Source organism: Bos javanicus, chromosome 2 (genome assembly GCF_032452875.1).
Source record: "Bos javanicus breed banteng chromosome 2, ARS-OSU_banteng_1.0, whole genome shotgun sequence".
Classification (NCBI taxonomy): Eukaryota; Metazoa; Chordata; class Mammalia; order Artiodactyla; family Bovidae; genus Bos; species Bos javanicus.
In genome coordinates, this window is record NC_083869.1 from 112,297,274 (window position 1) to 112,305,972 (window position 8,699).

An 8,699-nucleotide genomic window follows, 5' to 3' on the forward strand; every position below is an offset into this window, starting at 1 on the left:
TTTCCTTCCAAGGAGTAAGCGTCTTTTAATTTCATGGCTGCAATCACCATCTGCAGTGATTTTGGAGCTCCAAAAATAAAGTCTGACACTGTTTCCACTGTTTCCCCATCTATTTCCCATGAAGTGATGGGACCAGATGCCATGATCTTCGTTTTCTGAATGTTGAGCTTTAAGCCAACTTTTTCACTCTCCTCTTTCACTTTCATCAAGAGCCTTTTTAGTTCCTCTTCTTTCTGCCATAAGGGTGGTGTCATCTGCATATCTGAGGTTATTGATATTTCTCCCAGCAATCTTGATTCCAGCTTGTGCTTCTTCCAGCCCAGCGTTTCTCATGATGTAATCTGCATAGAAGTTAAATAAGCAGGGTGACAATATACAGCCTTGACGTACTCCTTTTCCTATTTGGAAACAGCCTGTTGTTCCATGTCCAGTTCTAACTGTTGCTTCCTGATCTGCATATAGGTTTCTCAAGAGGCAGGTCAGGTAGTCCAGTATTCCCATCTCTTGAAGAATTTTCCACATAGTCAAAGGCTTTGGCATAGTCAATAAAGCAGAAATGATGTTTTTCTGGAACTCTCTTGATTTTTCCATGATCCAGCGGATGTTGGCAATTTGATCTCTGGTTCCTCTGCCTTTTCTAAAACCAGCTTGAACATCAGGAAGTTCATGGTTCACGTACTGCTGATGCCTAGCTTGGAGAATTTTGAGCATTACTTTACTAGTGTGCGAGATGAGTACAATTGTGCGGTAGTTCGAGCATTCTTTGGCATTGCCTTTCTTTAGGATTGGAATGAAAACTGACCTTTTCCAGTCCTGTGGCCACTGCTGAGTTTTCCAAATTTGCTGGCATATTGAGTGCAGCACTTTCACAGCATTGTCTTTCAGGATTTGAATGGGTCATGAGTCACCTGCCAAAGTGGAAGGTGGGTAGGGAAGAGATCTCCTGTGGTCAAGAAGAGTTGTGATGGGAGGACCAGTCTGCAACCCGGAAGGAAAGAGCTTGCAGTGCAGAGACACTGAGATGCTGATTTCAGAAGCTGAGCAACTCTGGGTGAGGGCAAGACCCGGATGTACAGGACCCAGTAGTGAGAGTGGGTAGAGGTCCCTGGAATTGAGATGGTCAAAGAAGCAGGCATGGGAGCATCTTCCACATGAACTGTGGGACGAGGGGAGGAGAGAAAGCCCACGGGTCAACTGTCCATGCTGTGGGACAGGTTGGCAGAGGACAGCCACAGAGACGGGTAGCTGGGACCTGACTAGGTCCCCACCTCATTTCCAACTCTGCCACCTCAAACAATCTCTGACTAGTATCTAGTTACTGACGTGTGGAACTGAAAATTACTGTCCTTTAGAGACTGACTCATTTCTGTCCTTTAAAAATTACACTAATAAGTAAAGTTCACGGGGGATGAAATTTTCTGCATAGATTCGTTTTTTAAAGAATTAAAAAAAAGAAAGATGACACCTTGCTGACCTTCAGTAATTGCCCTACACTGTACAATATTTTTGAACCTCATTTCAAGAAAGAATCAAAACTCAGAGTTGAAAGAAACCTTACATGATTTCAGCTAAAACCTTTATTTGCATGCCTGAAGAAAATTTTCACTAAAATACTGCAAACAGCACATAATTACTGATTTAGATATGCAGACAGCATGGAAGGTATCTTCAATTTCTGAAGTGTGCTTTCTATATACAAATTAGCAACGCTTACATTTTTCCCAGTTATCAGTGTTCAACTTTCGATATAAAATCTCCAAAGTATAAAATTATCACGTAGATTGCTCCTTAACAGTTCAGAGGAGTAAACTGCTTCCTGGCTTGAAAGAGGAAGTCAAATCTTCAAACACCTTTTTATGTTGATGCTAAATATAAGAATATAAATATAAAAACGCTCCCTGAGAAGTAGTCAAAGCAAGCCACAGCAGCATTAGAGATTTCTCAAGAGAGACATAGGCGAAGATTATTTTTCGTTCATTAAAACAGTAAAACCTTTGAGAGCATCTTCCATGACACCTGAAGGTGGAGTGCTGTCTTATGTAATAGAAGCCTTCCCTCCGCACTCAGTTTGTAGGCAAATTAAACACCCAGTTCCCCCAGAATTTCTGAGTACTTTCACCTTACCTGTAGGCACTAATCAGTATTGCAAGTCCCATTGCGACAGGCGATTAAAAAAGAAAGAAAGAAAGAAAGATCTGCTCCACAGTGTTAAATCGGAGGCAGGAAACCAATTTAAAGGTTCTCCCCCAAACCACCGGTTACCCCTACCCTGCTCAGGCAGCGGTAACAAGTAGGAGTCCGTAGGAGTCCTCTCTAACAGAAGGTGCACCAGTAAAGTACGGGGTAGGGGACGCCCGCGAGTACCTGGGTACCCCAAGTTCAGGGTCAGGGGCGCCCGCTAGGACGGACCGGCAGCAGCCACGGCGGCTCCAGAACTCCCGGTCGCGGGCACACCTGGACGCCACCGCACGCGCGGCCCCTCGGCTACCAGCCCTGGTCCCACCCCGACTCCCCGCGGGGCCGGGCCCGCACGCCGCCGTGGCCGAGGCAGCCCGGTCGGGCGAGACTGAGAAAGTTCCTCCGCCCGACGCCGGCGCCCTCGGGCCCCGCTCGCCCCGCAGCCTCCCGGCCGGGCGCAAGGTCGCGGCGCGGAGCCTGCGGCGCGCTGAGCCCCGGGACCGTCCCCGGCGTGGCGGGCAGCCCCGGCCGCTTCCCTCCCGCCCCTCGGGCGCCCGGGATCGGCCGCGGGCGCGCAGCCCCGTACTCACCGCCCCTCGATCGTGATCCCCAGGTGGCTGCCGCGGGGCGCGGCGCGGCCCGAGCCGGAGCCGGGTATTGGCGGGGCGGGGGAAGTCTGAGGAGGAAGAGCGGCGAGGAGAGAGGCAGCGGCGCCTGCACAAGCCGCGCAGCCCGGCAGCCCTACAGCGCGAACCGCCGGCCACGGCGGCGGGGGCTTTATCGGCTGCCCGCGCGGCCCCCGCCCCTTCCTGCCGCCCCCGCCCCCGGCCCGCCCCGCCCCGCCTTCCCGCCGCCTTCTTTGTGTGCCGGCGGCTGCCGCGTCCCCGCGCCCGCACTCCGGGGCGCCCCCGCTCCCGCCGCCGCCCCGCTGAGGCCACCCCCTCCCCGCGGGTCCCCGTCCCGGGGCTGCGCCCGGAAAGCGCCGGGAGACACGCCGACCCCGAGGTGCGGCGCCAGCCCCGGCCGTGCTGCACGTGGGTCGCCGGGCTCGGCGGGGGGTGTGGGAGGTGGGGAGGGACCCGAGGACTCGCGGTGCGTCCCTGGGACGCCAGCCGAGTCGTCTGGGCTTGTTCCCCAACCCCGCATCCCCCAGCCCACCCCAGGAGAGACGGGTTGGGACGCCCGGGAGACTGCCTACCGTTCCGGGTGATGGGGTGAACGGTGCCAGGTCGCGGCTGGGGACGGACAGATCGCCGGGTGCCCCAGAGCCGACTTCTCCCGGCCTCGGGGACAGAGGAGCGGCCGCTGGTCGCCCTAGGCAATAGGCAGACGAGGGAATCCAAAAAACTGAATTCCTGCTTGTGGTGACAGCGTAAGGTAGCCGCAGAGCCCAGGGCATCTGGCCCTTCCCAACCGGTTACTGCCGCCGATGGGACCTTGTGCGCTGCAGAGAGGCACAGACCCCAGAGGCTGGCGACAAATCACTGTCCCGCTTCCATCTGTGTTACCCAGATCTCCCGTATTCAGCCCTCCTTTGCGTCAACTTAGGTTCGTGGGTACCCAACTTTAATGACATATAATTTATGTCGCCCTTATACAGTGCGGAATCCTCATCACCAGGCCTACGGCCCCAACTGTGAAAAAAAAAAAAAAAAAAGTAAATCTGAAACACATCCTTGAACTAAGCTTGCACGTACTGATGAGAGCATCTTGGACTCTTAGAAGGGTTTTCACAGCCTCTCATATAGGGAAACTATCTATGGGAGGTTTGGTCCTAAAACAAAAAGGAAACAGTCCACAAAGAGAAAATGCCTTTCACTGCTTTACTCTCATGTCTAGTATTTATATTCAGTTATATGCATGATACAGATCCTTTTTTCTTGTTGTTCCCTCTGCCAGAAATGCCTTTTTTTTTCTCCCTACGGTCTTCCTCATGACTACTTCCTTTTACCTCGGGTCACAACTCAAATGTCACCATCTCTAGAAAACCTTTCCTGGTCACTTGAGCTAAAGCCACTTCTTCCTTTCTCCAACCCATTACATTCTTCGTAACTCTCATCATGATTTTTCTCTTCCACCTGTTTCTTGGCTAGTTTTTTCCCCATCCTTCTTCATTAGAATATATACTCCCAGAAAGCAGGGAAGAGAAACCAGTTGAATATGGTTTCTAACTCACCTAGTTCTTAGTGCCTGAAGCCAGTACTCCATCAAAGTAGTTGCTCAATAAGTATTTGTTGACTAATGGGTGGACAAGTGCCAAGTGACTCTTAGCAAGGTTAGGTATTGCTCCAGGGACAGGGTTATCGCTTGGTCTCATCTGGCAGGGTGAGCTGGAGCTGGGAACAATGAGATGGAGGTGGAAGAGGTTAGAGGAGAAAGCCCAGAGATGGAGAAACTGGGATTCATGTGTTTGAGAAACTGGGATTAATGTCTTCCAGATAGGAGTCATCCAGGGGACTAGAGGAGAAACAAATGAGAACCAAGATGTAGGTGAAGCCAGCTTATGAAAGCCTGCATGATCCCCCCCATCCATTTCTATCTCTATCACTTTTGAAAACATTTTATTCATTTTTGGCTGCACTGTGTCTTTGTTGCTGTGTGTGGGCTTTCTCCACTTGTGGCGAGTGGGGGCCACTCTCTAGGGTCAATGCACTGGCTTCTCATTGCGGTGGCTTCTCTTGTTGTAGAGCACAGGCTTGAGGGCTCGCGAGCTTCAGTAGTTGCAACACGTGGGCTCAGTATCTGTGGCACACTGGCTTAGTTGCTCCTGTGGCATGTGGAATCTTCCTGGACCAGGGATCAAACCCATGTCCCCTGCATTGGCAGGTGGATTCTTATCTGCTTACTCCATCATGTTTTTTAAACTGAACACTTTTATTGAGATAATTGGGTAGCATTTTGTGAAACTACTGTATAATATCATAATCAGGATATTAACATGGCTAGATTGATTCATGTCTCAAACACTTTGGTAATTACTTTCAATTTCAAATTTTTTGGTAAAATTACTCTGATTTTTGAAAGAAATGAATATTATTTTAGAGGGTGTCAGTCTCTTGTTTTAATGGAATCAACTTTTTTTTTAAGGTGAAAAATGTTTTATTTTCCCAATTAGAACACAGTGAGGGTTCAGATTCTTCATCTCTAAAAGACAGTCCGAAATCTTTGGAACTTGTCTCTGACCATTCACTTCTCCGCTCTACCCAGGACTGTCGAAGGAATGTTTTGAGCAATACTGTACATGACTTGTCAATTCTGAAATCAGACAGGATGCAGTGTTAACTAATATGCTGAACTATGCCTAGCCACTAATGGGCCTTTCTCTCTCCTTGGACATTGGATGAGACTGCCAATGAGTGCCTCCCAGAGGGAAGTGATTCAAGACAAAGACCCATTCTGCCAGTGCGATATGCTGGGAATATCAACTATGCTTGCTACAGAATGTGCATGGAGGCTGCTGGCCAGTCTCCCCATTGCCAGCAAGAGGACATAGGTGCAATCTCCCAAGCTTTCCATGGCACTCAAGTGACCAGGCACGTTGATACCCATCATTAGGGGCTGCCCAAAAGTAGCTGTGTTGTTCCTACCTCACTTGGTGCCCATGAGCAGCAGTTCCTCTGGTGTTTAACCCTCACTGAAATGGATTTTTCACTGGTGTGCATTTTCAATCAGCATTTCCCTCCTGTCTCTACCTCTGTTTTGTTTGAAAAATCCAAATCGTTTAATGCTCCTATCCACTTCTTTTTTTACGACTTCACATTCATAGCAGGATTTCATTTTGTCCTTCAATTGTGTGGCTTGCCTTAATCCTCTGATAGAGCTTCAAATTGTTTATTCCTTAAAAAAAAATTTTTTTTTTCAAGTGACCTGGAGTTTAGCCAGCTCCAGCCAGTCTCTGAGTTTGGCTTTGTGTCCATAAGCTGCAGTTGGGAGAAATGCAAGAAAATGCCCAAACAGAATAAAACAAATGATCTATTTAGTCTCGTTTCCTCTCTTGGAAGAGGTCCAGCTTTGAGTGCTTTGGAAGAAGATGAAAATCCACCCCCCCCCCCCCGCCCCACCCCCACCATTCCCTCAAACACCCAAACAGTATGACCTTGTATTTAAATAAAAACTACCCTTAGCTCCCAATGGGTGATGGTGTTTTGTCTGGAAGAACTACTGATGTTTCTATAATAAGATAATAATGGTTGCTCCTCTCCTATCTAACCTCTATTTAAAATACATTTCATCACAACTCGACTTGTTACACAACTTCACAGATGCAAATGCTGTTTCATAAGATGGTTTTAACCAGAGGCAAGGAGATTGGTTACAATAGTTCACTTAGACAATTAGTTTCTGGGGCTGTTGCATTGGTCTAATTTCTTTCTTTTTCTTTTTTTTTTAGCTTGTAATAGGCAATTGTCTTTTTATTTCTCTTTCAAGTTGGCTTTCAAATAAATCCAGTTTCCTCTTGCTGTAACTTCTGAAACAATTCACGCTTTCCCATTGTCATCAATACTTTCCCCCAAGAGCTTCAGAGAAAAGATATCGCTAGGTGCTGTGTTGAGGATGACTTGCTACTTGTATTTGACCAAAGAAAATGGAAAGCCCTGGGCGCTGAGGGTCATTGTGATGCTCCCCCATTAAAACAAGAGCCTAACTCTTCTTCCTTTTATCACTGAACAGGGATGCCACGTCTCTTCTTTTATACTCTCTCTGCCCTCTCTTCATACCTGCGTCACTGTATCTCCCTCACGACCCTTCTCTCTCAAAAGTTACCAGTAACTTCCAATGCCAACCCCAGTGGTTTTCCATCATTCATTATCACCCTTGTTCTCTTAGCACCATTGAACTCTGCTGTTTTGTCCATTTTTGAAATTCCTTTGCTTTTTCTCTATCCTCCAGTTCCTCAGCCAGCCTTTATCTTTGGCTCATTAAATCTTCCTCCTGCCACATATGCCACATGTGCCATATACTTGTCTGCCCTTAGCTGTCTCCTCTCCTTCAAATATTCTGTCAGTGGCAGGACCATTGATTGGTTTGTGGCCACCCCCATCTATTCCCTGTCTTTTGATTGCCAAATCTGGTTGCCGTTGGAGAATTACCTCTCCTGCTTTATGCATCACCTTGTTAGCAGTGGATGACATGGTGTCTTTAACTTCTTCTAGCCAAGGGATGGACATATGACCAAACTCACTGGATCCCTTCCCAGGACCCTGAATACTGAAAGGAGTGGGGAAAGTAGTTGGAACTGACTCATCCTAGCTTGCTAAGATTGTTTATGAGTTCTTCCCATCTGGATCTCCAGAACCACCTTGGTCCCTGACTCTTCTGATTAGAAGTCCTCACTGGACTCTTCTTTAGTTAGATTTGGTTTCTGTTGCTTGTAACCAAGGACTCTTAACAGAGACATTCTAGATGCATGTAATTTTTCTTAGTTCTGGATGATTTTCAAGTCTGTATCTACAGATGGCCTTGACCCCTGTCCAAGTTCCTACTCCTATTATCTCCAAATACCTGGCAGATACTTCTAATTCATATCCCACCATCGCCTCCCACCTAACATGTCTAAAGCCAATTTATTATCTCCCTGACAAAGCATCTCTTCCTCCTGAACTCCATAAGGCAGCAGTCTGCAACCTTTTGGGCAACAGGGAACAGTTTCATGGAATACTATTTTTTTTCCATGGGTAGGGGATAAGAGGGCTGGTTTCAGAATGATTCAAACACATTACATTTATTGTGAACTTTATTTCTATTATTATTATGTCAATTCCACCTCAGATCATCAGGCATTGGATCTAAGAGGTTGGGGACCACTGCCACAAGGGTTTTAAAGGGATGACTACCATCTCAGTCACAGAAACGAGAAGATGGAAATGAATTCTGACAACACCTCTTTCCTTTATTTATCCTATATCCAGCCATTTCCTGGATGGGATTAATAGCGTCTTCCTGATGTCTCTCATCACTCCAGCACTCTTGCCTGGAAAATCCCATGGATGGAGGAGCCTGGTAGGCTGCAGTCCATGGAGTCCCTAAGAATAGGACACGACTGAGCGACTTCACTTTCAGTTTTCACTTTCATGCATTGGAGAAGAAAATGGCAACCCACTCTGGTGTTCTTGCCTGGAGAATCCCAGGGACGGGGGAGCCTGGTGGGCTGCCATCTATGGGGTCACACAGAGTAGGACGCGACTGAAGGGACTTAGCAGCAGCAGCAGCAGCAGATGTCTCTCATATTTATCCCTTGCTCTTTTTTTTTTTTTTTTTCAAATTAGTTCAGACTCTTTTCACTTCATACCTGGACCACTCCAATGTATCCTAAACTTTCTGCTTCCAGATTCTATCCACCTCTGCCTGCTTAATTTTCTAAAGCACTGCTTCAATTATGCCACTTCATTGCTTAAAATGGTTTCATACTTAACACTAAGGTCCAAATTCTTTGGCTTAGGCCATCTTTTGTAGAGGTTGGTGTCATAGGTTCTGGAGTTAGAGTGCCTGAGTTCAAATACCAGTCTCATCAAAGCATTTTT

The 8,699-nt window shown here is 47.5% G+C and overlaps 1 protein-coding gene across 2 annotated transcripts in view; it reads right to left on the bottom strand.

The window, feature by feature from the left end:
• The window catches only part of SERPINE2 (serpin family E member 2), a 70,427-nt gene extending 66,968 nt beyond the window's left edge, over window positions 1-3,459 (bottom strand). Inside the window, exon 1 of one of the 2 annotated variants that reach the window (XM_061386477.1) lies at window positions 3,377-3,459. The gene's annotated coding sequence lies outside the window, so the exon portion shown is untranslated. Of the gene's footprint in view, window positions 1-2,768; window positions 2,854-3,376 lie in introns of those variants that run through there. The other variant, XM_061386469.1, reaches the window with a different exon arrangement.
• Between the last annotated feature and the right edge of the window lie 5,240 nt (window positions 3,460-8,699).